This window comes from Acipenser ruthenus, chromosome 55, assembly GCF_902713425.1.
Source record: "Acipenser ruthenus chromosome 55, fAciRut3.2 maternal haplotype, whole genome shotgun sequence".
NCBI lineage: Eukaryota > Metazoa > Chordata > Actinopteri > Acipenseriformes > Acipenseridae > Acipenser > Acipenser ruthenus.
The window spans coordinates 6,523,395-6,550,844 of record NC_081243.1 but is presented as its reverse complement, the minus strand read 5'-3'; the positions used below and the strand labels follow the sequence as shown (position 1 = coordinate 6,550,844).

Below are 27,450 nucleotides of genomic sequence, written 5' to 3'. Positions count from 1 at the left end.
TTTGCAAAGGATGCACTGCAACGTCCGCTCACAGGAGCAGTCCCTCTACTGGTGCGACACAGGGGTTTTGACCTGCTCCGTTCCCGACCTGGGCCGGTTCACCCCTCTTTAGACGACCTGGCATTCACGAGCTCCCCCAGAAATGCCATGTCGATGCCGTGCTAAGTGCAGACTCCCGATCGGCACAGCCAGTTGCAGCACAGAGCTCCCGTGCTCAAGCGATCCGCCAGCCTCAACCTTCCCCTGTAGCTGGGATTACAGACACACGCCACGGCGCCCGGCGTGAGCGAGAGCGGCTAGAAGGCAATTCAAATCCCCTTGTCTGAAATGAGAGCAAGAGTGCTCGTGCACTTCTCCACTGACGTGGCAGCTTTTAATGCAGATTCCATTAAAGGCATTGCCGGGAGTAGTAATATTACTATAGCTTATGTCAAAAGTCTAATTTATGACCCTTTTGACCTTTTTTTGACCTTATAGGTATGAATTTATGAATATATAATGAGGGGGGCGTGGATTTATGAATTTATGAATATATAATGAGGGGCGGGGATTTTATATTGGTATTGATATATATATATATATATATATATATATATATATATATATATATATATATATATAAAACAGACCCTTTGTATTTTACAAGTGCTTATAAACATTAAATATTTATAAATGTAAAAGAGTATGAAAATAAAATAATTACTGTGGGTAGGATTCGACCCCACGATGACAATTGAGTCAAAAGGATCTTAAGTCCTTCGCCTTAACCACGCGGACACCACAGTTTTTCTTAAAACATTAATAAATAAAAAAATAAGTATTAAGCTTACCGGGGGATTCAGAGAATCAAGGTGGTATGGTGGTTGAGCAAAAGGTTGAACAGATGGAGACTACGTTGGGTTTTTTTTTTTTTTTTTTTTTTAAAGGGGCATGTCTGGGCATGTTTTTCAGACCTTATAAAAAGGAGGAAAATATTTGGGGAGTTTATTAGAGTGTTACACAAGATGTCTCATTCCGTTGTTAGTTGCTGCTCAGAGAAAGGGGATCTGGAGGATCTGGAAATGTCTGAACTTATAAAAGCCTTTAAAAAAATGCACATTAGCCCTTCCGCAGATGTAGAAGAAACCACGGCTTGTAAAAAAGTTTCAAGAGAGAGTCCAAGCACGGGGCCTTCAAGCATTCTTCCCAAGGCTCGTCTGTGTACTGTACAACCTCCTCGGTGGAATGAACTGAAAACAAACATCAATGAGAGAGAGGGGCGGATGTATTAGGGTAACTCTGAAAACGCCCCTAGGGGCAGCGCCTCAAGGACCACCCATTCAAGGATCTCTGATAGGCCGTCTCAAAGGATCCCCCACGGTGCCTGAGGCGTCAACACCCTCATAGGCCGAAACCTAATCTTGGGGAGCATACTAAAGGGGCTCCCCACATGTCCTTTTGATTGAAGGAGTCTGACATCATGGCTTCTGCAAACTTTAGATACTTCTCTGAAAATGCCGTTCTTGAACCTAGCGATCATGAGATGGATTGGACCAGTGAAGAAATGACCCAGCTTATAAAAGACTTTGAAAATGTCCCGCTCCTCAACCCTGCAGCGTCTGATGACGTTGATGGGGGCTTAGGCATCTCTTTTGAAAAAGTATTAAAGATCTCTATGGGGCACGTGGCTTCTCTATTGGAAGTGATCATTGACCGTGATATGGTGAAAAATTGCCGTGGTTGCGAAATTGACCATCCGAGCCAGCTGAGACACAGCTGCCTTTTTGAAGCGGCCCCCAATTATTTTGATCAACATTTTGAAGAAATACTAGAAAAAATACACATCCCGTGGCTGAAACTTCTGGTGGCTAAAGCTCTAGCTTGTTTCAATTTTCATCCATCTTTGACAAAACTTCAGAAACTGGTGGAAGATATTTTAACAGAGCTAAGACCAGAACACAGCATTAGACGTAAACTGATTCATCTACAAGAAACCCTGGATGACAAGACCCGAGACATCGTTAACAAAATTACCAAAGCTTTCTACCATCGCAGTTTTACTAACCCACGCGCTCCATTAGCATATTACGGGGCCTGTGACTTTGAAAATGGGGAACGTCCAGACTCCAGCAAAACTGAGGAAAACCATGGAGGGGCTGCTGTTTGAGTTATTAGCTGAGAAAGTGGCTTGCAAGAGACTCTTTCAAAACCTGATCCCCGTAAATGTAAAAATGTTTAGCAATTTAAAAAGTGTAACTGATTTAATCCGTAAAGATATTGATACTAAAGAATGGTCAGAGTTGGTAATTACACATGTAAAACACTGTAAACCCTTAAATGCATTTTTAATGAATATATTACCTAAAATGTTTGATGAAATAGAAGATTGCAAATGTACACATATCCTTGTTTTGTATGCTTATGTGACTGATGTATGTTTTTATAACATGGCCAGGTTTTTAAGAGATGAAGATATATCAATAGTTGTGCAAAATGTCGTGGATTATTTAGTGACTAATCATGAATGTTTGTGTAAAAACTTTATAGCTCTTCTAAAATGTCCTAATCTTCTTGATAAACTGTGAATAAAACTTTTGAACGTCCCACATGTCTCTGAAGTGTTATGATAACCTTTGAATAAAAACTTTTTGAAAGTCATATTGTTCTCAGTTGTGTTATTTTGGTTAAAGATGACACACCAGCGTATGAAAAAAAAAATACTACGATCCCTCAAATCCTGGAGGTTTAGGGGGTTTACAGACTCTTCAATGAGCTCTGAGGTCTGATGGACCTAAAGTCTCTGAGAGGGTCTTAACTGACTTTTTATCAGAGCAAGACTCATATACGTTGCATAAGCCCTCTAAAATAAACTTTAAAAGAAACACTGTATTTGTATCTAATATCGACACACAGTGGCAAGCTGATTTAGTGGATATGTCTAGCTTGTCAAAAGAAAATGGAGGTTATAAGTACATGTTAACATGTATAGATATCTTATCCAAATATGCATGGGTCTTACCTTTGAAAAATAAGTCATCTAAGACGGTGACAGAGGCGTTCAAGAGGATCATCAGCGCTGGTAGGAAACCTAAAAAACTACAAACTGATAAAGGGGCCGAATTTCTAAACAAAGCATTTCAGAACATGCTAAAAAAAAACATAATATTCTACACTTTACCACGGGGAATGAACTAAAAGCATCTATTGTTGAGAGATACAACAGGACTCTTAAAACAAGAATGTGGAAATATTTCACCGCTTTTAACACGCATAAGTATATGGATAAACTACAAGAAATGGTACATGCATATAACAACTCCTTCCACCGTAGTATTCAAATGAAACCTTCAGAAGTTAATGAAGATAATTCATTTAAAGTGTTTAAAACTTTATACTCTAAGAAGAAAAGCCCTAAACATATAAAGTTTAAGTTTGCCGTCGGTGACAGCGTAAGAATTTCAAAGTTAAGAGCTCCCTTTATAAAAGGCTATGAACAGACGTTTACATCAGAGATTTTTACTATAACAGAATGTATACCAAGATTTCCACCGGTGTATAAACTATGTGATTATGATGGAGAGCCTATAATGGGCACATTTTATGAACCAGAATTACAGAAAATAAATGTTAAGACTGATAGGCTGTTTAGGATAGAGAAGATAGTTGCCGAGAAAAAGGAAAATGGTAAAAAGTCTTATCTCATAAAATGGGCCGGTTGGCCTGAAAAATTTAACAGTTGGGTCGCAGAGCAGCAGGTGGTGGATCTAAAGAGTTAACAAGTACAGAGTGTATTTAATTACACTTAAAACATTATTCAAGATGTCTCAAGACTCTTTTTATGTAACTCTGCCTAGTAACGCTTCACATGAGGTTTTCCCTAAAAACGCTATATCCAGTTTTACTATCAAATTGGTTAAAACACTGAATCTACCAGGAAAATGGGACGTTTGCTTAGCAGAGATTCAATATCCCCATCCCTGGGATAATATAAGCCTTAACCCTTTGCAGTCCATTTATTAATCGCGCGTCAGGCACGCCAGGTCTAATTAATTTTCACACGCGCAGTTAATTTTATACGCGCTGTTTAAAAGTATTTTTTTTCACAGTCAAACGGGTTTAAATGGCCCTGCATATCAACAAAGCACACACTAGGCATCTCCAGCCCCTCCCCAGCCTTTTGTTTGCTATAGCGTTCAGCTGTGTAAGAAATGAATAATAATAATAATAATAGTCGTACATACCGATCGATCATCTCCAGATCACTCGTTTTATCACCAAACTCCTCAATAATGCGATCCAAGTCATTATTTTATTACTATAACATCTGAAAAAAGCTCTGCAAATGTCCATGATAGTCTCAGTGCGCTGACGCACTTAGCCAGCTTGTTTATTATGGACGCCCATTATCTGATACCTGATACCATGTATGACTATTCATGAAATACGCCTTTTTTTTTTTTTTTTTTTTTTTCGACTTGTCTCGGCTCCTGTCGCTACCACTCGGCAATTGAATGGTTTTCTCGGCTTTTTCCGGAGAAAAAACGACTAAACACCCGTTTATTGCGTTGCTATAATGATGTCGGACCCAGTCCGACAAAGGACCTGTGAGGAATAATTGCAATGTCGGACCCAGTCCGACAATGGACCGCAAAGGGTTAAAGACAGCACTTTTATTACTTATGATATAGAAAATGCGATAAAACGTGATTATACTATACCAAAAGGATATTATGAGACCCTTCAGGATGTAATAACGACCATGAACGATGTCCTGCTCGGAAAAGGACTAGATCAGAAAGGTGACAAGGCTCCCGATGAACAAAATAATAATGATTTGAAATTATTCTATAAACCTATAGAAAGACGAATTTATATAAAAAGTACTAAACCATATATGATTTTTACAAAAGAACATCTCGGACAAATGTTGGGATTTCGTGAGACTATAAAGGGTGAAACTATTAGACTATTAGGTCCTATTGAGGCTAAAGTGTATTCTGCTTATTTGAGGACCAACTACCCAGCTGACATCAGAGCGGGATTTTATACCCTGTATGTCTATACTGATATCATTACACATCAAGCCATTGGAGATAGTTACGTGCCTCTTCTAAGATGCGTTCCTATTAAAGGCAAAAACAACGATATAATCACGGTAACTTACGACAGACCTCATTACGTGCCCCTCAGCAAGACCACCTTTGACACGTTAACTATACAAATTAAGACGGACCAAAACAAGTTAGTGCCATTCCGTTTTGGGAAGGTTGTAGTGAAGTTGCATTTCCGACCTGTAAAGCCTCTTTTTTACACATAATTGAAAATGGGCCCTAATGGATATGTCAATCCTTATATTAATTATTACAAAAATCAAGCTGGTAATGGATTGCCTGGATTTTCTGGAGCTCCAGTAATGTACGGGGCGGGTATAGGGGGTATTTTTAGAAGTCTTTTCAGAAAAGCTTTACCGTTACTTAGAAGGGGTTTTGAAATAGTTAAACCTCATTTTAAATCAGCAGCTAAAAATATTGTTAGTGACGTAGTGTCAAATGTCCTAACAAGTCATAACCCTCATAGCCATAACAAGAGCCAGTCAGGGGAGGGCTTGATGGTGATGTCCTGAGGATACAAGAGAAAACGTGGCAAACCTCCAGGATCTCGCTATCATCCACACAAAAAGGCTAAACCAGCTACATTGAGGTCATTTAGTAATGGTAACCGGAGAAGGAGTAAGAAACCAAAGACTCCCAGAACAGCGAAAAAGAAATCTTTTAAATCATGACGCTGGTACATCATATGTCTCAAGAATGTGTGAAATCAGAATTGGATCTGTTTACTATACCTTATACCCAGACAAGTATTGAAAAAAACCTTTATGTGGAAATTCCCCCCCTGTCTGCCTTGTCTGACACGGCCCCCATCAAATTTTACATAGCGGGAAATGGGGAAGATTATCTTGATTTGAATAATACTCTTTTAAGACTTTCATGCAAAATTACTAGGGCTGATGGCTCCGATTTAGTTGGAGGTAGTATAGTCGGTATTATCAATTACCCTGTAGCTACCATGTTTTCACAAGTGGATGTAACTTTAGGAAATCGCTTAATAAGTCAAAGCAGTAATACTTATCCTTACAGAAGCATTATAGAAGCAATGCTAAACTTTAGTAAGGACACTCTAGAATCACAGTTCACTGCCGGCTTGTTTTACAAAGATACCCCAGGACATATGGATGAGACTGATCCTGCAGGGGCTAATGAAGGTTTAGTTAAACGGCATGCGTTTACCAGAATGAGTCATAATGTTGAACTTTTAGGACCTCTGCATGCGGATATATTTTTTCAAGAGAAACTCATGCTGAATGGGATTGACCTGAAAATTAAAATGGTGAGGTCCAATGACACTTTCTGTTTAATGTCTGATGCTGCAGAAGAGTTCAAACTTAAAATTTTAGAAGCATCTCTCTATATTAAAAAAGTAAAAGTGTCCCCTGAGGTCAGAATTGCCCAAGCTCAGGCCTTGATGACCTTTAATGCCCGATATCTTATTGATAGAGTGTCTATGAAAGTTTTTAGTATTCCTAGAGGGAATAGGGTCTGTAATCAGGAGAATTTGTTTCTGGGGCAGTGTCACAAAGACGGCCGGAGTGGGTGGCGTCAGACCAGAAACAGGAACACAAACGACAGAGAGATGGGGTTTTGGTGAGGCTGAACGCGTGATCGCGTTCAGCATTTAATAAACAGAACAGAAAATAAAAGGTTGGAACAGACAAAAACACTGGACACGGCACTACACGCCAAAATAAATAGACAAACAAAACGGACTACACAGACAAACGGTGCACGGAGACAAACAAACACGGTGAGTGAAAACACTTAACTATTCTTCTTCTTATTATTACCTCCGTCTCCAATCCCGTTCTCCACTCACTGAACACCTACCCTGAGTGCAAGAAATGTGCGTCTATATATACTATTGTGCTGGGATTCAATTACTAATTAATTATTCACTTGAATCCCAGCACGTGAATTAATTCTGTGCAACCCCGTGCTCACATATTACATTTAACCAGCACGTGAAGTGATTTGTGCTCTCCTCGTGCCTAAATACAAATCTACACTTTTTAAATACACGTGAAACACAGACCCGTTTATATCCCGTGTACCAATCTATACACCAACATTTACACACGCACGCATACACACAAATGCACACAGGGACGGGGCACATTGCCACATATACCCCCCCTTGTGCGCAGCACACATGGCCTCAACGGCCACCTCCCCCCTTAAAAATCCAGCAGTCCAGGACAAAGTCTCGGGCTGGGAAGGGAGGCTTCAGTGGGCCCATGGCTGGCCATGCTGTCAGCACCCCTGCCGGTAGTGGCACGGCTGACAGCTTGTTGGTCCCGTCCTGCAGCGAAAAAGCTGCGGGGGCAGGTGGTCCCCCGACCTCCCCCTTCTTCGTAGCCGGCAGCTCCCTCCTGTGGGGCTCCGGCCACAAGAACTCCTGCAGCGAAACTGCTGCTGGGGAAAGTGGTCTCCAGACCTCGTCCCCCTTCTTTGTAGCCGGTAGCTCCCTTTGGTGGGGCTCTGACCACAGTACTGCCAGCAGCGAAGAAGCTGCAGTGGGAGCAGGTCTCCGGACCTCCCCCACGATCTCCGGCAGCGAAACTGCTGCTGGGGTTGGTGGTCTCCAGACCTCCTCCCCCTTCGTGGCCGGCAGCTCCCCTTTCTGGGGCTCCGGCCACCGTACTCCCTGCGGAGGTACGGGCAGCAGAGGCAGCTCCTGCTCCTCTGCTCCGGGCGGTGGCGGAGGCAGAGGCAGCTCCAGCTCCTCTGCTCCTGGCGGTGGTGGAGGCAGAGGCAGCTCCAGCTCCTCTGCTCCTGGCGGTGGTGGAACCAGCAGGCATTCTCCCTCTGCTGGCAGCTTGGGTCCTACGGCTGTGGAAGCCCCGACTTCCCTCTTTTTGGGCTGTGGACGCACCGACTCCTCCCTTTTGGGCTGTGGACGCACCGACTCCTCCCTTTTGGGCTGCGGACGCACCGACTCCTCCCTTTTGGGCTGTGGACGCACCGACTCCTCCCTTTTGGGCTGTGGACGCACCGACTCCTCCCTTTTGGGCTGTGGACGTTCGGGCTCCCCCCACTCAGGCGTAGGACGTTCGGGCTCCTCCCACTCAGGCGTAGGACGTTCGGGCTCCTCCCACTCAGGCGTAGGACGTTCGGGCTCCTCCCGCTTGGGCTGTGGACGCTCAGGCTCCTCCCATTTGGGCTGTGGACGCTCAGGCTCCTCCCATTTGGGCTGTGGACGCTCAGGCTCCTCCCGCTTGGGCTGTGGACGCTCAGGCTCCTCCCGCTTGGGCTGTGGACGCTCAGGCTCCTCCCGCTTGGGCTGTGGACGCTCAGGCTCCTCCCGCTTGGGCTGTGGACGCTCAGGCTCCTCCCGCTTGGGCTGTGGACGCTCAGGCTCCTCCCCATAACTGCGGAAGGGACAGTGGGCGAACAGGTGATCCTGGTCGCAGAGGAGGCACCCCGGCGATGGCTTGTTACATCGCCGTGGATGCCTGGCCCTTAGGCGGCACTCCTCCTCCCTGTCCTTCACCTCTTTATCTGTCTCTGCCTCCCGCTTGGGCTGTGGAGGCAAAACCAGCAGGCATTCACCCTCTGCTGGTGGAGATGGGGACAGCAGGTACTCCTCTGCTGGTGGTCCTGCTACCTGGGCTGCTGTTCCGTTTATCGTTGCCTCCAGGTAGCTGAGGAGAAACTCCACACCTTCCTCCAAGGTGTTTGGGGTGTGCTCCTGCTGATAGGCCTCCCATCTCTCACTGTCCATCATCCACAGGGCCCGAACGACTATGGGCAGAGCCTGGGCCTCCAGCCCAGCATTCTCCAGGAACCAGTCCCGCCATTTTGTGGCGTCTTCTGCCATTATATATATATATATATATATATATATATATATATATATATATATATATATATATATATTTTTTTTTTTTAAACAAAACCCCTCCTGGTCTGACGCTTGGAGGCGCGGCTATCCCACGATGACACCACGTGTCACAAAGACGGCCGGAGTGGGTGGCGTCAGACCAGAAACAGGAACACAAACGACAGAGAGATGGGGTTTTGGTGAGGCTGAACGCGTGATCGCGTTCAGCATTTAATAAACAGAACAGAAAATAAAAGGTTGGAACAGACAAAAACACTGGACACGGCACTACACGCCAAAATAAATAGACAAACAAAACGGACTACACAGACAAACGGTGCACGGAGACAAACAAACACGGTGAGTGAAAACACTTAACTATTCTTCTTCTTATTATTACCTCCGTCTCCAATCCCGTTCTCCACTCACTGAACACCTACCCTGAGTGCAAGAAATGTGCGTCTATATATACTATTGTGCTAGGATTCAATTACTAATTAATTATTCACTTGAATCCCAGCACGTGAATTAATTCTGTGCAACCCCGTGCTCACATATTACATTTAACCAGCACGTGAAGTGATTTGTGCTCTCCTCGTGCCTAAATACAAATCTACACTTTTTAAATACACGTGAAACACAGACCCGTTTATATCCCGTGTACCAATCTATACACCAACATTTACACACGCACGCATACACACAAATGCACACAGGGACGGGGCACATTGCCACAGGCAGTTACCAAAGTTTGTGGTTATTGGTTTAACAGATAATGATGCATTTAGTGGTTCCTACGCTAAAAACCCATTTAACTTTAAACACTTTGCTGGGAACTTTATAGCTATGTACGTCGATGGTGAACAAGTCCCCTCAAAACCTTTACAACCCCACTATACAGCAAGACACAACCCAGTCAGGGAATATTACAGTCTAATACAGGCCACAGGTAGACATCTCAAAGACAAACCGCTGATAATTGATAGGTCAGACTTTATTAGAGGCTATACGCTCTATGCATTTGATTTGACCCCTGATCAAGAATGTGGAGATCATTTTTCCTTAGTGAAAAATGGTAATATGCGCCTTGAAATGCATTTTGCCAATGCTCTGCCAGAGACGGTGAATATGATTGTATATGCTGTTTTTGAGAACGTGATTGAGGTTTCCCACCAAAGAGCTGTTCTCTTTGATTACTGAAAAGTTTGATACAACATTGATCCTTTTAAAATGAATACCACTCAGCTTACAGCGCTGCTAACCAGCAACCCATTGACTGCAAAGTATTTTTATGGGGTTCTAGCTAGTGATCAACTACCTAAAGGAAAAATAAAAAAATTGCTTGCAATACTCATTGTCAACACGGACCCCCAGAATTATCCGGGAGAACACTGGCTAGGGATTTATCTAAAAGAAGAGGGACAGGGAGAGTTTTTTGATTCTTACAGTAACCCCCCAGATTTTATTTATTTTCCTAAGACTATCTCAAACTTTTTAGACAACAACGTCAAACAAACAGTGTACAATAATCAGCCTCTACAAGGTCTTATGACCACGACATGCGGCCATCACTGTGTTTTCTTTGTACATCATCGATCCAAAGGACTTACGTACCCTGAGGTTATGGGTCTCTACAGCTCTGATTTAAACAAAAATGATCTGATGGTGTCCCAATTTATACATTGTATGTCTAACCCTAAAAAACAGAATTGTATAAATATATTTTCATGCGTGCAGTGTGTCAAGACTCATCATGATTTTAAAAAATGTTATGAATGTTAATCTTCAAAAAAAAAACTTATGACATTGTAAATGGTGAATAAATATTTTTATTGCTGTAAATATATCAGACATTGTTTATATAACATATGCATGAATATACAACAAAATGTATCAGACAATGTTTACACAACATATGCATGAATATACAACAAAATGTACAAATATGTAAACTCAATAAAAACAGTAACATCTTAATAACTTTCTGTCACAAAGACGGCCGGAGTGGGTGGCGTCAGACCAGAAACAGGAACACAAACGACAGAGACTTGGAGTTTGGTGGAGCTGAGCGAATGGTTTCGCTCAGCATTTAATAAAACAGCACAGAAAATAAAAGGGTTTAACAGACAAAAACACGGGACACGGCACTTCACGCCAAAATAAAGAGACATACAAAACGACTAAACACTAAACATACGGTGCAGGACAGACGAACAAACACGGTGAGTACAAACAAAACACTTATATTTCCGATCTTATTTTACTCCTTCTCTCTCACCCGTTCTCCACTCTCTGAACACCTAACCACGAGTGACTAAACGTGCATCTATTTATACTGTTGTGCTGGGATTCAATTACTAATTAATTACTCACTTGAATCCCAGCACGTGAATTCATTACGTGAAACCCCGTGTTCACATATTATATTTTAAATGCACGTGCGTGATGTGCAATCCCATGCCTAAATACAAATATACACTTTTTAAATACACGTGAAACACAGACCCGTTTATATCCCGTGTACCAATGACTATACACCAACATTTACACATGCAACATACAACACATTTGCACACAGGGACGGGGCACATTGCCACACTTTCCCATAACTGCTGTCTTTTTTTCTGCTTCTTATGCATGGGAGTCTCTAAGGGTCGTTTTTTATAAGCTTCTATGAGTTGTCGTGTTTGAGAATTAGGTACTGTAGAATAGGGGACATTTATTACAGACAAACCTTTGATGAATTCGGACCATCCTACAGGCAACCTATGTTCAGGGATATGGGTATGCCCCGTTGCAGCCCTGATTAAATCAACCATATGCGACCCTCTAATGTTCTTGCCCCTAAGAATGAATTCCCCTTGATCATTCCATGAGGTAACCAAAGCATTCTGAGAAATAGCGTTTAAAATAAAATTAGCATTTTTCTTAGATCTGGAGGGCACACTACTCATAACAGCAGTCACTATCTTAGATTCAGATTCTGCTGCCGGTTGGTCCGTTTCCTCAGAGGGGGGTGTAATTAATGTAAGGGTATTAAACTCTTTTTTCACTCTGTTTAAGCAGGGTTAGATATCTCTGTAAGGAGTTGGTGTATAGCTTAACTTTCTCATGGTCACTGATGTCGCTTCTAAGTAGAATGCTTTTCATTTCAGAGTCAAGTCGGCTTTCAACGGCTTTTTTAATAGGCTCGGGGTGTTGGGGCTCAGGCTGCCAAAGTCTATCGAGTTGATGCTGGGGTATCAGAAACATTTTCTGGGAGTGAGTCATTATTACAAATTAACTTTGAGGCGATAAGAGTCCTGATAAAAAAGGCAATGCAATCCTTATTAAAGCTCCGATAAAACCACCACTCTGATTCACAGTTTTTTTCTTCTTTTTAATTGAATGCTTCTTATTGCATAGGCTCTTTATAACACACCGCTGCTTTTTGAGAGTGTTTAACTGACTCGAAGTTAAGGGGATGTGACCCTTTAAGGCATTTAAGGCAATTTCCCTAAATCGATTTGATAAAATCGTCTGAGGCGTTTCGTAAAATTGCTCTTCTCTGATGAGCAGAGCTATGAACTATGCTCTTTAAGAGATGGAGGTTACGTTTTATTCTAGCCGACATGCTGCGCTGTTGCATAGCCTAGATAAATAAAAGTTTTAGAGCAATAACCGGCCGCTTATAGGTGTTTTGATTTGGTATTTCTCAGGATGTACGCAACAGGCCAATCAGGAGTAAATAAACCAGTTCTTAGACGAAATGCTTCAGGGGTTTGGGCCTTTAAGTCTATTAAAAGATAACCATAGGGTTTTTTTGTCGCATCTTCAAACGCTTCTAAGAAAAACTTGGAGTTCCCGGGGTACATCTGACGGGCTAGTGTGTTGATTTGAAGTTTATCTCGAGGGTTTTTAAACAGAATAATGTAATTGGCATTCAAGTTTATTGTGCGGCTCATTTTTCCTTGAAAAAAAAAAATTTGAACCAAATACAGTACGCATAAATTCCTATGATGAACGTATTTTGTAAAAGCTTTCTGTATTTCATCATTTTCGCTAGCTGCTTCCATCAAGTCATCTATAATGAGTAAATTGATTTTGTTAGGAGGCATTAAATTATCATCGGTTAATGAATCTGGTATGCCTTCAATAAATTTGATATTTTTAAATTTAAGTGACAATTCATTGTATAATCCCTGCCAGCAACTATAACTCCAAATGATATTCTCAGGGGGTTTGGAAAAGATCTGTTGAGAGTTTTCTAAAAGCTGCTTCACAAAATAACTTTTCCCTGAATTGGAGGGTCCCGATATTATAGCTTTAAAAAGCACAGATAGTCTAATATCAAAACCTTCTTCAGTACCCATAAGGAATCGATGTGAAATAAGAACGCAAGACTCGCTTATTGTAGACTATTTGAAAGGTTTTCTGGAGTGGTTTGTTTTCCAATTGAAATTCTTTTTTATTGCGGCGAATCTGGGAGCCTCGAATCATGATATGTTCTGCAGGGGTGTTTCTATCATGATTCACAAAGTTTTGTACAAGGTCTTTTAATGAAGCGATGTTAATTAATTTGGAATTCTCATAGTTTAGGGTAATCCCCTTTACTTTGAGACATGTTTTTCCATTGTTTGTGACGTATCCATATGTTTTAGGACCCCCTGACACAAACTCTGTAATGTATTCCCCCGGCTTCAACTCGCTAGTTAAATCACCAAGATAATCACCTAGTTCGGGACGCCAAGCCTGGGGCCTGCTGACAAAAATCACAGAGTCTGTATCATGATACAGACAGCACCCCTGCAGACGATCCAAGAGGTTATAGAGCTCTAGCCGGGCGTAAGCGGTTGTAAATGCCGCTATGAATAAGTTTACATTACCTGGGGGAGTATAGGTATCAGAAGTAACGCCACTGAACCTGAGCCACAGTATCACTTACAAAACAAAAATGCGAAACCTGATATCTTTTTGAAAAGAGATAAAGGAAAAACTGGTCAGGATCCTTTACCAAGCTTGTAGAGAGCTGGTTAGTTCTCTGTGCTAATTTTCCCCACAAACTATTGAGGCATAGTTTGGAGATTTGTCTTTTAGCAGGATTAACATTAATGTTTTGAGGATCTAATTGAACCCCCTCTTTCTGAAAATATTCCGCAATATAACGCTCTTTACGCTCCTCATCGGTACAATGAGCAGGGTATCCTGAACTTTCCTGTTTCCCCTTGAGATGACTATTAATGTAACCTGTAAAGAGAGTGTCAGATTTCTGAGGAAAATGCCACACTTCATGTATTTTAGACACTTTGTAACCTTTCTCAAGAGCTTTAACTACCTCTACACTACACCATGTCCCGGTCAAGGCTCTTTCTCCAGAGGTATGATTACATACCCCCGTCTGGTTTAGTGTTTCCGCGCATGAGCGGCAGAGGGTAAACATTAATTTACCACTGATGCGGGCAGGCAGTACAGGGAAATAAAGACGCCTAGGAGGCAGAACAGTTAATTTGAACAATCCAAAGTACTGGCTCAAGTCTTGAAAATTATGGTAAATTACAGTAGGATGGTCTACGGGATACACTTTTGTTTTGTTAACAAACGGATACAAACTAGTGAAATCAAAGTATTCCACCCTTTCATTTTCTTGGGCCACATAATGTAATGTAATGGCATTTGTACGTCCCCCAAACAGAGCCTCGCGTGGATTTATGCGTTCTGGAAAATCAGAACGAATCAGAAATTTGTGAACTTTAGGTTGTTTTTTCAGGGTGTTCCATTCATGTTCCCAAATAACTCTGACTTCCATCCCGTAAACCTTTTGCAATGTTTCAATCTTTTCATCAAAGTGATGATGCATCGTACCACACGATACTTTGCTTAAGGGGTTTACATCGGCCGAATCATAGCACAAGGGACAACCATGAAAAAAACACCCTGCAAATTCAAAAGCCGTACATACAGCATAACCGTCCAAGAAAAAGGGGCCTATTTTAAGCTCTCCGTAGTTTAATGCGTGTTGAATGAAAACATTTTCAGTTTCTGCTACATACATTAACCATTGTATCGAGGCATTTGAAAAGCTTTTTTGCTGCTCACTGTAATTGTCGGGAGGAATGATCGCTATTGTGTCTTTAGGCATGAATTTACTTCTATACATAGCCATGCACAGTGAAGCAATGGTGGTACATTGGAAGGGGCCTATCTGCCCTATTGCATAAACCTCGGTCCGGAATTTGATACATGCCTCTTTCAAAATTTCAACATCATTTTTGCAGTAGAACGCCATTTCATCTCTGAAATTAAAAACACCCATCTTAATCGAATCATACCATTTGTAAAAGTCATCACGATCTTTAGACATCATTTGCTGAACACCATAGTAAATGGGTTCAGGAAATGGCCCCACATAATTCTGGTTTTCAGCAGTATTGAAAAAATGAGGAAAATATCCTTTTTTGGCTTCAAAGCCCATAGCAGCAGGCAGGGCACTTAACTTCATGGGCAAAAAGTTAAAGGAATCAATATAACGCATTTTAAAAGCTTTGTCTGTAAAACACATCAACTTGCTACCCTGAGCTATGATATTTGGGTTAATTCCGTTGGTTACTAAATAATTCATCAGTAAATAACTGTCATAAGACTTTGCATTGTGTGCCAAGAAAGTATATCCTGCATAACAAGGTCTACGATACCGCTCAAAAAACTTTTTCACACATTCCTCGCCCTCCCAAAACCATGATTCACCACCCATGTGCATGCAGTACAAATAATTAGGAATGTGTACGCCAGCTTCCTGACGACATTCAAAATCATAAAACACATATTTGTCTGTGGGTTCCTTAGGTTTAAGCATTTGAATGAAGCATTTATGATCACTGTGAGGTAACAACACGGCTTTACATAGCTTACAGTAAGGAGTAAGACATTTGTGAGTCTGTGGCTTTGTCGGGTCACATTTATAGAGAGAATAGCACCTTGTACAAAGTTTTAAAAGGTCACACATAGAAACCTGTTTTTCACTGTTGGCTTTATCTCTGAGAATCTTATGCTCATCATAACAGAGCTGAGAGCGACAATAACGATTGCAATCGTTACATTTTACCTTTACTGAGGACTCGCTGTTACAAGCTGATGAAAAACACACATTACAGTGTCCTTCACAGCGATGTCCCGATCGGTTACTATATGCTGTGTAACAGTAATTACACAGATAGGCAGCACCCAGAAAACCTTTCAAGTTAACAATACCATAGAAATGACTCTCATGAAGAAACAGAAATACAGTTTTGTTTTTTGCTCGAGTATCTGTTTGGTGATTCAGGAACACATCCTTTTGAGGACATCTGTACCAGACCACAATTTTAACATCTAAGGCCTGTTCAAATTTATCTATGTCTACAAACGACACCATTTGATGTTCACTTAATCCCACACTCTGTTGAAGTTTTAAAGCCTCAGCCATACACATTTCATAAGCCCCTCTGAATTCTGGAAATAACAAGCTCAGTATGCTGTAGGCAAAGCATAATTGATTGTCTCTGTTGTAACATATAATCAGATGCTTGGCTTTTTTTCTAATAAGCTCACTTTTCATTAAGGTCTGCAAACATATCCTTACACCACCTCCTTCTGGGCACCTAATAACCTGCACAATCAACATTAAAGAGTCATCAGCCAAAATTTCACTATGACTTTGAAGGAGAGCTTCAATCTGACTGAGAAAATCATCTAGACTTAAATTGGCTCCATTCATTTTTACATACACTGGTATATCTAAGGATCCCGCTCGTAATTCAAGCTGGACAACGTCTGAGGGTCTTAGCGTTCTAGAAACCTCACTCAACATATTCTCTAACGTTTCATGTAACACCGTAAAAACTTCAGCGTAGGAATCCAAGTCATACAGATGTGTAAAGTTAAGAGGTTGCTTCAATTCGAAATTGTTAAACATAGGTCTATGTCTACGCTGTACACCTTCCCCACCAATTCTATCACCGTCACTATCTCTATGCGGGACCTGTAAACCTGAAGGACCTGCCACTTGATCATCATGTAATACACCACCCCCCGGGACTTTTATGCTAATAGAATCATCACGGTAAGTCCTGTTGTTCAAACCTCCCCCTATTTGTTTTTCCACATCAACTACACTCTCTAGAGTATCATGATTCTCTCTATACATTTCATGCAGAAGCTTATCCAAAGAGTCAAAATTGATCTGAGTCAATTTAGCATCATTAACAAACACACCGCACTGGGTGTTATTGCTGTCTATATTAGTGGAGTTGTCATTTATCGTGGGCCTATCTGGAGAAATTTCATCAATCAGAGCCCTGATTGACGGTAAACTATACGCATTATAATTTAAATCATTTAATAGTTTGTCTAGATAGTCAAAATTCTCGAAACCATTTAAATTTTGGGGGTGAACAGAGGGCAGACAGACATTGGGGGCTGTAGACATACTATGTGTATGTGAACTTGTTGAAGGATCAGAATTTAAGGTATTTTTAGGTACGAATATAGAATTTACCACAGAATTTGACACATTATGACTCGGATCAATTGAAACCTTTTTATTTTTTAGAACTCCATTCACAGCCGTATCATCATTGTCAGAATCATCAACAGTAATTTCAATGTGTTTCCTTTTACATGTTTTTTTGCGATGTGGTTCCATTGTAGCTCACAAATACACTGTTATTGTTTTAAAAAACCCAGCGTTTTCAATAGGGTAATTAATGTTTGTATATTCTGAGCCACTTCTGGGTCAGAAACTAGGGCCCTTAAGCAGGATGTCTGTAAATGATCTGCTCTATAGTCATATGTACATGTTTCAATAGCTCAGCGCTGTGATACCTAGCAGTAGTTGAAGTTGAGGGGAGCGTAGGTTTTAGCCTTTGTGATACTTTGGAGACGGTGGGGGTGCCTCTTGATTGTAGTGAAGTATGAAAACTTTTGGAACATTTACGCTGCCTTTTAGACTTTGGGTCTCTGCTGAAGGATGTGTCGTCCTCGGAAGATTCGCTTTCCACAAGAAGTGTATGTCTAGTGGGCCGTTCTAAATGAAAATATGCCAAAATATACAATCAGACCAAAAATACCTTAACAGATGATTGAAATATTTAACAAAAAAAAAAAAACAAAACAAAAAAAAAAAAAAACTTCATTTTAAATACACTTACTTTTGAGAGGTCTTTTTGCAGATTTTTGAGGTCTATTGGGAGGCTCCAAGGGGGTATACGCATGTATAACCTGGCCCTCCTCCGAAGTACAGGCCACGTCGTTCCTTTCGGATTTTTCAGGAACTTCTAAAATAATATAAACGGTTGAATATGAATGTTTTAACCTAAAAATAATTAATATTATGAAAAACGATCAAAAATGTTTTATTAATCTATAAAAACAATACGGTTCATACTTTTAGACAATTCGGAGTCTGACGCTAGGTCGCTGAAGGATGTCTTGAAGTACTGTTCCAAAAGCTCAGAATCTTCAATATATTCAGCTTCTAAAACAGAATGAATCAGGTATGTTTTTAAAAGGAAATCATAATAAGCTAAAAAACAATGTCTAGCATGTAATATCATTCGCGCACTATATATATCATAAGTACATTTATGTATTTGTTATTAATAAAACAAACAGACAAATATGTCTACTATTTTACTCACTTTCATGCTTTTCTGTTATCACTGAGAAATTATTTAAAAAGTCCTCAGGCACGATTAGATCGCACGGTAGCTCAAGGGAAATGTTGTGCCCTGGGATTGTATCTGCAATTTAAAAGGAGGTATTTATAGTTAGACCAGAAAAAAAAAAAAAAAAAAAAAAAACCCTCGCGATATTTTGGTTAGCAAAATGAAAAACTCACCATTCTGACTATCCAAAAAAAATGTCGGGGACAATGGAATGATAGTAGGTGAGAGGGGAATGAGCATAGGATGATGCTCAATTACTTCCTCCTGGTGTGAAATTAAATGTTCTTCAATAAATTCCTGGATATCTATAACAATGAAAATATATGAATTTAAATAAATAAAATAATAATAATATTAATGACAACATAAAATAAAACACATTGCATATCCTGATGTAATAACCCCTTTTTTATATTTTTAGATATTGTCGCTATTATCTCATTTTACACACACACATACACACACACACACCCACACACAAACACACACTTAATGAAAAAGAAAGTTTAAAAGAAGTTATTAAAAGCAAAAAGAAAACGTCTTATTCACCATTTAAAAGCATTTAAACAATATACATATATACACTTAATGAAAAGAAAGTTTAAAAACGCATATCACAAAATAAAACAGATATTAAAATTAAATATTTATAAAAAAAGAAAAAAAAGAAAAAACAAAACAAAAAAATCTACTCGAGGAGTTCTTAAAATGCTCTCTCTCTCTCTCTCTCTCTCTCTCTCTCTCTCTCTCTCTCTCTCTCTCTCTCTCTCTCTCTCTCTCTCTCTCTCTCTCTCTCACCGTTTTTCAAAAAAAAAACTACTCCCCGGACAAAACGTATTTACAGTCAGCATTCCCTGAAAGCATTTAAACTAACATTACACACACACACACACACACACACACACACACACACACACACTTCATGAAAAAGAAAGTTTAAAATAGCGTATCACAAAATAAAACAGATATTAAATTAAATATTTATAAAATAAATAAAAAAAAAGAAAAACAAAAAGAAAAAGAAAACACGGTTACGTAGCATCACCGACACACCACACATTGTTCATCATAATCAGAAATTAAACCGTGTATCAAAACATTTTTTACCACACATCTAACATATACAGCCAATTTAAAATATGACAAGCAAACAAAACAAAAAAAAAACCCCGGTTACGTTGCATCACAGACACACGGCACCGTGTTCATTCATAAGCAGAAATTAAACCGCGTTTCAAACATTTTTTTACAGTACATCTAACATTTAACCGCCATTTTAAAATCAGACCGCTCACCAAAAAAAAAAACGGTTACCTTGCATCACAGACACGCCGCACAGTGTTTGTTCATAAACAGAAATAAACCGCGTCTCAAACATTTTTTTACACAGAGTTAAAACAGCATTTAAACATTAAACCTAGGACATACCGTTTAGATCCTCATTGTTGTGGCTTGATTCTCCGTCCATTTATAGCTGAAGTGGTTCTTACGGGATAAGGTTTCTTGAGAGGAATCGTCCTTTCCAGAAGTGTAATACATAGCTCTGTATGTGAACGATTTATACTCTCAAGATCAGCGGTAAATGCCTTTGTAACCACACGGGGTCCGGATCAGACTGGATCAGGGGAGATAAACACCTAGACTAGTTGGCGCTGAAATCTGCCCCTCCCCTCTTCTCTAAAGCGGCTATTCACAAACCATCCGTCATATTCTCGATATTATGCGGAAATTATGTTTTATTATGTTTAAATCACGTTTTTAAGGGTATGCCTTTAATAAACAAGAATTGGTGACGCATACACCTATATTAGTATGTTTTTATAGTTAAAGGGCTTAGTTTTTTTTCTATACTCAGTATTATATGCAAAAAATATTCTCATTCGTTTTGTAAACGATTTTATACAATCTGTTTTATAACACAAATCATTTTAGATACACGTAAAGGAGCCTTACAACTGTATCGAGTCAATATTTGCCGTTTCTTAAAAAAACATAATGTTGTACTATGCTCACACATAGTTTTAAAATTTACAACTGTAAAAGCTTGTTAATGATGTGCACCACCGTAAGAATAGTTTGTTTGTGTATGAGAAGCTACTGGAGATTATCCTGATGGGAGTCTATTCAAAAACGGGCAATGATAAAACACTTAAATAGGTTATCTTATTTTATTTGCAATATAACACAGATTTGCTCTTATTTTATATTCTAATCGTTATGCCACAAAACTACATCCCGCTTGAAATACCATGAGGCTTATTGCCTCTAGCAGACGCCGCTGTGATCGCCGAACCATGTTTCTCAGTGGGGTGCCTTCCTCTAACATACGCTATCTGTACTTTTAATACACAGCGGTTCCAAGCTGAGCCTAACGTGTAAAATTGAATAAAAACATTTTTTCCCCTATATTTATCTATCTATATATATATATATATATATATATATATATATATATATATATATATATATATATATATATTCACATTGAGCTAATATCGTGCTTTCCAACATCAACAAACATACAGTCACCCAAAGGCTGATATGTTAAAGAACTAGATGCCACGATTCTCACCTCACAAATGAATTTCGGTTTTTTCAGACACACAAAATACCCTACAAAAACCGTAGCACTTATTCCTTAAGACATGATAAACTCTGATTTATTCATTTACATATGTGTTTAATTTTCCTTCATTTGTTTCCTGCAAAATCATTACATTTTGTTTTTATTCAGTTATATTCAATTCCATAAATTTTACAGGTAAAGTGCGAATACCCAAGCTTTGCAATAGCAAATATTATACATGTTTGTTTGTTTATAGTTGAACGTAGGCTTAGTTAAATCTACTTTCTTTACGCGGTAATACAGGCATAAAATGTTCATGCAATATATTTTAAATACGTCTTTCATTTGAACATTTTTAATTTTACTAGCGTCATGAAAAAAATGCTCTAATTTTATCTTTTTAAAAAACAAGCAAACAAGCAAACACAGACAACCAAACACGCTTAAACAGTTTTTATTTATAGAATTGATTCCAGGTTTTAATCTTAACAGAAATATGCACGCTCCTTAATATATATATTCTGTATATTCATTTGAAATAGTCATCGCAGTGTCTACCATGCTGAGACTAAAACAATAGGCATTACATACTAACACATTTCAAAAGCTTTCTCTGCAGGGGGCCTTCCTCTAACAAATAGGTATCGGTGCTTTTTAATACATCGAGACGCCAGTCTGTTCATAGCGGGTGATTATGTGTCTGTGAGTGTCTGTGTCTGCGTGTGGGGGTGTCTCAGTGCCTGTGCTCATGTGCGCGCGCATGTAAGTGTACCTATAGGAAGTTGTGCGCATGTTCGAAGCCCAAGGTACCGCCCCCTATTTAAGTCACAGAGCAAGTTTGCAGTCATTCTTCTGCTAAAGTTTGATGAGTGCGGTTGGCTGCAGTTGTCCGTGAGGGAGAGAATTCAAACTGTACTTAAGCGGAGTTTTTTTAAAACAGTAAGAGAGAGAGAGCTTTTTTCAGAACTCCTCGAGTAGATTTTGTTTTGTTTTTTGTTCTTTTATAAATATTTAATTTAATATCTAATTTATTTTGTTTTAGCGATACACTTTCAAAACGACTAATGCTCACTTGTTCCGTGATTTGTGTGTGTGTGTAATGTTTAAACACATTTTAAAATATAAATTGTTTTTTTCTTTATGCTTTTAATACCCTCTTTTCTCTTTTCATTAAGTGTCTAATGTAAAAATACTAAGACTTCAATGTTGTCTGCACCAAGCATAAGTTAACATAAGCATTTATAAAACTTGGGTACCCCCTATCCCCTGATTACATAAATAACATATTAAACACTGATTTTTGTACATATCTTATAAAAGACGTGCAATAAGTTTATAGGCATCTATAAGCCTATATTCAATAAGCATATCTGTCTTGTAACAACCATAAAATCCACGGCCCAATCATTATATATTCATAAATTCATAAATCCACACCCCCCTCATTATATTTTCATAAATTCATACCTATAAGGTCAAAAAAAAGTCAAAAGGGTCATAAATTAGACTTTTGACATAAGCTATAGTAATATTACTACTGCCGGGTCCTGCTGTAGCGGTAAAACACTGTGACCAGATGAATGAATAGAAAAAGTGTTACGTGAAACACATGTGAATCCTAGTTTCCGAGTTGCGAATTGAAAAAAAAAGAAAAAAAGAAACAGCACTATAAGAATGCCAAAAAATAAAGAAGGTTGCGTTGGCGAGTATTAAGCCCCCCTCCTCTGAGGTGCCAGCAGCATTCCGGAACGGGACTCTGGTCACGCTGCACTTATTTTGCTGCCAGAGACTGTATCACGCGTCGGCCGCCGGATAAAACCGGCAGCTGGCTCGTTGGTCTAGGGGTATGATTCTCGCTTTGGGTGCGAGAGGTCCCGGGTTCAAATCCTGGACGAGCCCGAATTTCTTTTTTTGTTTTGTTTTGTACTATACTGTTTTTGATCCGTAATCCGACATTAAGCTCAGCAGGCAGTTTTGACTTAGACGTTTTGCAACTAAATGCGTTGCCATATTGGCAGGTAGTGTGTGCCTTCCTCGTTAGTATAGTGGTCAGTATCCCCGCCTGTCACGCGGGAGACCGGGGTTCAATTTCCCGACGGGGAGATTTTTTTTTTTTTTACTGATTGAAGGCAGGTGCGTGTGGCTGTAATTGTATACATAAAGTACAAGACAAAAAGAAGGTTGCATTGGCCGGGAATCAAACCTGGGCCTCCCGCGTGGCAGGCGAGAATTCTACCACTGAACCACCAATGCTTGCTTGAAGTTAGCTTGATGTAGGTACTGTATTAGTAGCATCTAGTGCAGTGTGAAATGATGAATTAACCCGTTCTAGTGCTAGATTGTACATGTACACAAACAATTGTACCTACAAAATGCCCATCTGTTACACTAGTTTTGTGGTTGTTTTAAACTACATACCCAAAAAAAAAACAAGCACATGCGTTACCAAAATAAACAGTGCTGTATAAACTACAGAAACTCGATGCTGAATGGTTTTATAGACTGTTACGTCAGAATTGTGTTTAATGCATAAGCAGTTGCTTTGCAGACTCAACAAAGACTGCAGTCCTCGTTTAACCATTGTGCAATCAGCCCTTAGTCGCTGTGATATTGTTGTTCATGGAATTTGAGCGTGCGTATCGGCAATGCATAGTAATTGGAAAAGTGTAATACAAAAGAATTAAAAACGGGCTCGTCCGGGATTTGAACCCGGGACCTCTCGCACCCGAAGCGAGAATCATACCCCTAGACCAACGAGCCAGCGCCTGCCACTGTTTTGGTCCCGCGAGTTTCCAAAGAAGTGCAGACCTAGCTGTTCTGTTAGATGGGAGACGTTTTTCTATTGGGTGTACCTGTCGAGACCACTGTAATTTTGCCGTGTCTCCGAGCTGTGTGCTGTTGCCTGTTTTGGCCGTCTGACTTCTTTAACTGGCGGCTAGCATTTCTATGGGCATCGAGAAGCGGTCGCTATAAATAAGGAAAGTAGTTTAGGTGAGATTTCGTTTTGATATGTTTGGAAAGGATCAGTTAGTCAGCATGTACTTCAAAAAATAAATAGAAAAAAGGAGGCTGGGTTTCGTTGTTTTGCAAAGGATGCACTGCAATGTCCGCTCACAGGAGCAGTCCCACTACTGGTGCGACACGGGGGTTTTGACCTGCTCCGTTCCCGACCTGGGCCGGTTCACCCCTCCTTAGACGACCTGGCATTCACGAGCTCCCCCTGAAATGCCATGTCGATGCCGTGCTAAGTGCGGACTCCCGATCGGCACAGCCAGTTGCAGCACAGAGCTCCCGTGCTCAAGCGATCCGCCAGCCTCAACCTGCCCCTGTAGCTGGCATTACAGACACACGCCACGGCGCCCGGCGTGAGCGAGAGCGGCTAGAAGGCAATTCAAATCCCCTTGTTTGAAATGAGAGCGAGAGTAGTCGTGCAGTTCTCCACTGACGTGGCAGCTTTTAATGCCGATTGCATTAAAAGCATTGCCGGGTCCTGCTGTAGCGGTAAAACACTGTGACCAGATGAATGAATTGAAAAAGTGTTACGTGAAACACATGTGAATCCTAGTTTTCGTGCTGCGAATTTAAAAAAAAAGCCAAAAAAAAGCAGCTCTATAAGAATGCCAAAAAATAAAGAAGATTGCGTTGGCGAGTATTAAGCCCCTCTCCTCTGAGGTGCCAGCAGCATTCCGCACCGGCAGACGGAACGGGACACTGGTCATGCTGCACTTATTTTGCTGCCAGAGACTGTATCACGCGTCGGCCGCCGGATAAAACCGGCAGCTGGCTCGTTGGCCTAGGGGTATGATTCTCGCTTTGGGTGCGAGAGGTCCCGAGTTCAAATCCCGGACGAGCCTGTTTTTTTTTTTTTTTTTTTTTTTTTAAATTGTTTTTTACTATACTGTTTTCGATCCGTAAACCATTAAGCTCAGCAGGCAGTTTTGACTTAGACGCTTTGCAACTAAATACGTTGCCATAGTGGCAGGAAGCGTGTGCCTTCCTCATTAGTATAGTGGTCAGTATCCCCGCCTGTCACGCGGGAGACCGGGGTTCAATTCCCCGAAGGGGAGATTTTTTTTTTTTTTTTACTGATTGAAGGCAGGTGCGTGTGGCTGTAATTGTATAAATAAAGTACAAGAAAAAAAGAAGGTCGCATTGGCCGGGAATCAAACCTGGGCCTCCCGCGTGGCAGGCAAGAATTCTACCACTGAACCACCAATGATTGCTTGACGTTAGCTTGAGGTTTGCTTGATGTAGGTACTGTATTAGCAGCATCTAGTGCAGTGTGAAATGATGAATTAACCCGTTCTAGTGCTAGATTGTACATGTACACAAACAATTGTACCTACAAAATGCCCATCTGTTACACTAGTTTTGTGGTTGTTTTAAACTACATACCAAAAAAAAAAACAAGCACATGCTTTACCAACATAAACAGTGCTGTGTAAACTACAGAAACTCGATGCTGAAGGGTTTTATAGTCTGTTACGTCAGAATTGTGTTTAATGCATAAGCAGTTGCTTTGCAGACTCAACAAAGACTGCAGTCCTCGTTTAACCATTGTGCAATCAGCCCTTAGTCGCTGTGATATTGTTGTTCATGAAATTTGAGCGTGCGTATCGGCAATGCATAGTAATTGGAAAAGTGTAATACAAAAGAATTAAAAACGGGCTCGTCCGGGATTTGAACCCGGGACCTCTCGCACCCGAAGCGAGAATCATACCCCTAGACCAACGAGCCAGCGCCTGCCGCTGTTTTGGTCCCCCGAGTTTCCAAAGAAGTGCAGACCTAGCTGTTCTGTTAGATGGGAGACGTTTTTCTATTGGGTGTACCTGTCGAGACCACTGTAATTTTGCCGTGTCTCCGAGCTGTGTGCTGTTGCCTGTTTTAGCCGTCTGACTTCTTTAACTGGCGGCTAGCATTTCTATGGGCATCGAGAAGCGGTCGCTATAAATAAGGAAAGTAGTTTAGGTGAGATTTCGTTTTGATCTGTTTGGAATGGATCAGTTAGTCAGCATGTACTTCAAAAAATAAATAGAAAAAAGGAGGCTGGGTTTCGTTGTTTTGCAAAGGATGCACTGCAATGTCCGCTCACAGGAGCAGTCCCACTACTGGTGTGACAAGGGGGTTTTGACCTGCTCCGTTCCCGACCTGGGCCGGTTCACCCCTCCTTAGACGACCTGGCATTCACGAGCTCCCTCTGAAATGCCATGTCGATGCCGTGCTAAGTGCGGACTCCCGATCGGCACAGCCAGTTGCAGCACAGAGCTCCCGTGCTCAAGCGATCCGCCAGCCTCAACCTGCCCATGTAGCTGGCATTACAGACACACGCCACGGCGCCCGGCGTGAGTGAGAGCGGCTAGAAGGCAATTCAAATTCCCTTGTTTGAAATGAGAGCGAGAGTACTCGTGCAGTTCTCCACTGACGTGGCAGCTTTTAATGCCGATTGCATTAAAAGCATTGCCGGGTCCTGCTGTACCGGTAAAACACTGTGACCAGATGAATGAATTGAAAAAGTGTTACGTGAATCCTAGTTTTCGTGCTGCGAATTTTAAAAAAAAAGCCAAAAAAATAAGCAGCTCTATAAGAATGCCAAAAAATAAAGAAGGTTGCGTTGGCGAGTATTAAGCCTCCCTCCTCTGAGGTGCCAGCTGCATTCCGCACCGGCAGACGGAACGGCTCTGGCCATGCTGCACTTATTTTGCTGCCAGAGACTGTATCACGCGTCGGCCGCCGGATAAAACCGGCAGCTGGCTCGTTGGTCTAGGGGTATGATTCTCGCTTTGGGTGCGAGAGGTCCCGAGTTCAAATCCCGGACCAGCCCGTTTTTTTTTTTTTTAATTGTTTGTACTATACTGTTTTCGATCCGTAAACCATTAAGCTCAGCAGGCAGTTTTGACTTAGACGCTTTGCAACTAAATACATTGCCATAGTGGCAGGAAGCGTGTGCCTTCCTCATTAGTATAGTGGTCAGTATCCCCGCCTGTCACGCGGGAGACCGGGGTTCAATTCCCCGAAGGGGAGATTTTTTTTTTTTAACTGATTGAAGGCAGGTGCGTGTGGCTGTAATTGTATACATAAAGTACAAGAAAAAAAGAAGGTTGCATTGGCCGGGAATCAAACCTGGGCCTCCCGCGTGGCAGGCGAGAATTCTACCACTGAACCACCAATGCTTGCTTGACGTTAGCTTGACGTTAGCTTGAGGTTTGCTTGATGTAGGTACTGTATTAGCAGCATTATTATTATTATTTATTTCTTAGCAGACGCCCTTATCCAGGGCGACTTACAATCACA

The 27,450-nt window shown here is 40.8% G+C and overlaps 7 non-coding genes across 7 annotated transcripts; 3 read left to right on the top strand and 4 right to left on the bottom strand.

The window, feature by feature from the left end:
• Window positions 1-22,986: 22,986 nt before the first annotated feature.
• Window positions 22,987-23,058, top strand: trnap-ugg (transfer RNA proline (anticodon UGG)). Its single transcript has one exon. It is a non-coding gene; the product is annotated as a tRNA-Pro (tRNA).
• A 132-nt stretch (window positions 23,059-23,190) lies between these two features.
• On the top strand, window positions 23,191-23,262 carry trnad-guc (transfer RNA aspartic acid (anticodon GUC)). Its single transcript has one exon. It is a non-coding gene; the product is annotated as a tRNA-Asp (tRNA).
• A 79-nt stretch (window positions 23,263-23,341) lies between these two features.
• trnag-gcc (transfer RNA glycine (anticodon GCC)) lies at window positions 23,342-23,412 on the bottom strand. The gene has a single exon. It is a non-coding gene; the product is annotated as a tRNA-Gly (tRNA).
• A 435-nt stretch (window positions 23,413-23,847) lies between these two features.
• trnap-cgg (transfer RNA proline (anticodon CGG)) lies at window positions 23,848-23,919 on the bottom strand. The gene has a single exon. It is a non-coding gene; the product is annotated as a tRNA-Pro (tRNA).
• A 1,022-nt stretch (window positions 23,920-24,941) lies between these two features.
• Window positions 24,942-25,013, top strand: trnap-ugg (transfer RNA proline (anticodon UGG)). The gene has a single exon. It is a non-coding gene; the product is annotated as a tRNA-Pro (tRNA).
• An 811-nt stretch (window positions 25,014-25,824) lies between these two features.
• Window positions 25,825-25,896, bottom strand: trnap-cgg (transfer RNA proline (anticodon CGG)). Its single transcript has one exon. It is a non-coding gene; the product is annotated as a tRNA-Pro (tRNA).
• A 1,362-nt stretch (window positions 25,897-27,258) lies between these two features.
• Window positions 27,259-27,329, bottom strand: trnag-gcc (transfer RNA glycine (anticodon GCC)). Its single transcript has one exon. It is a non-coding gene; the product is annotated as a tRNA-Gly (tRNA).
• Window positions 27,330-27,450: the final 121 nt, after the last annotated feature.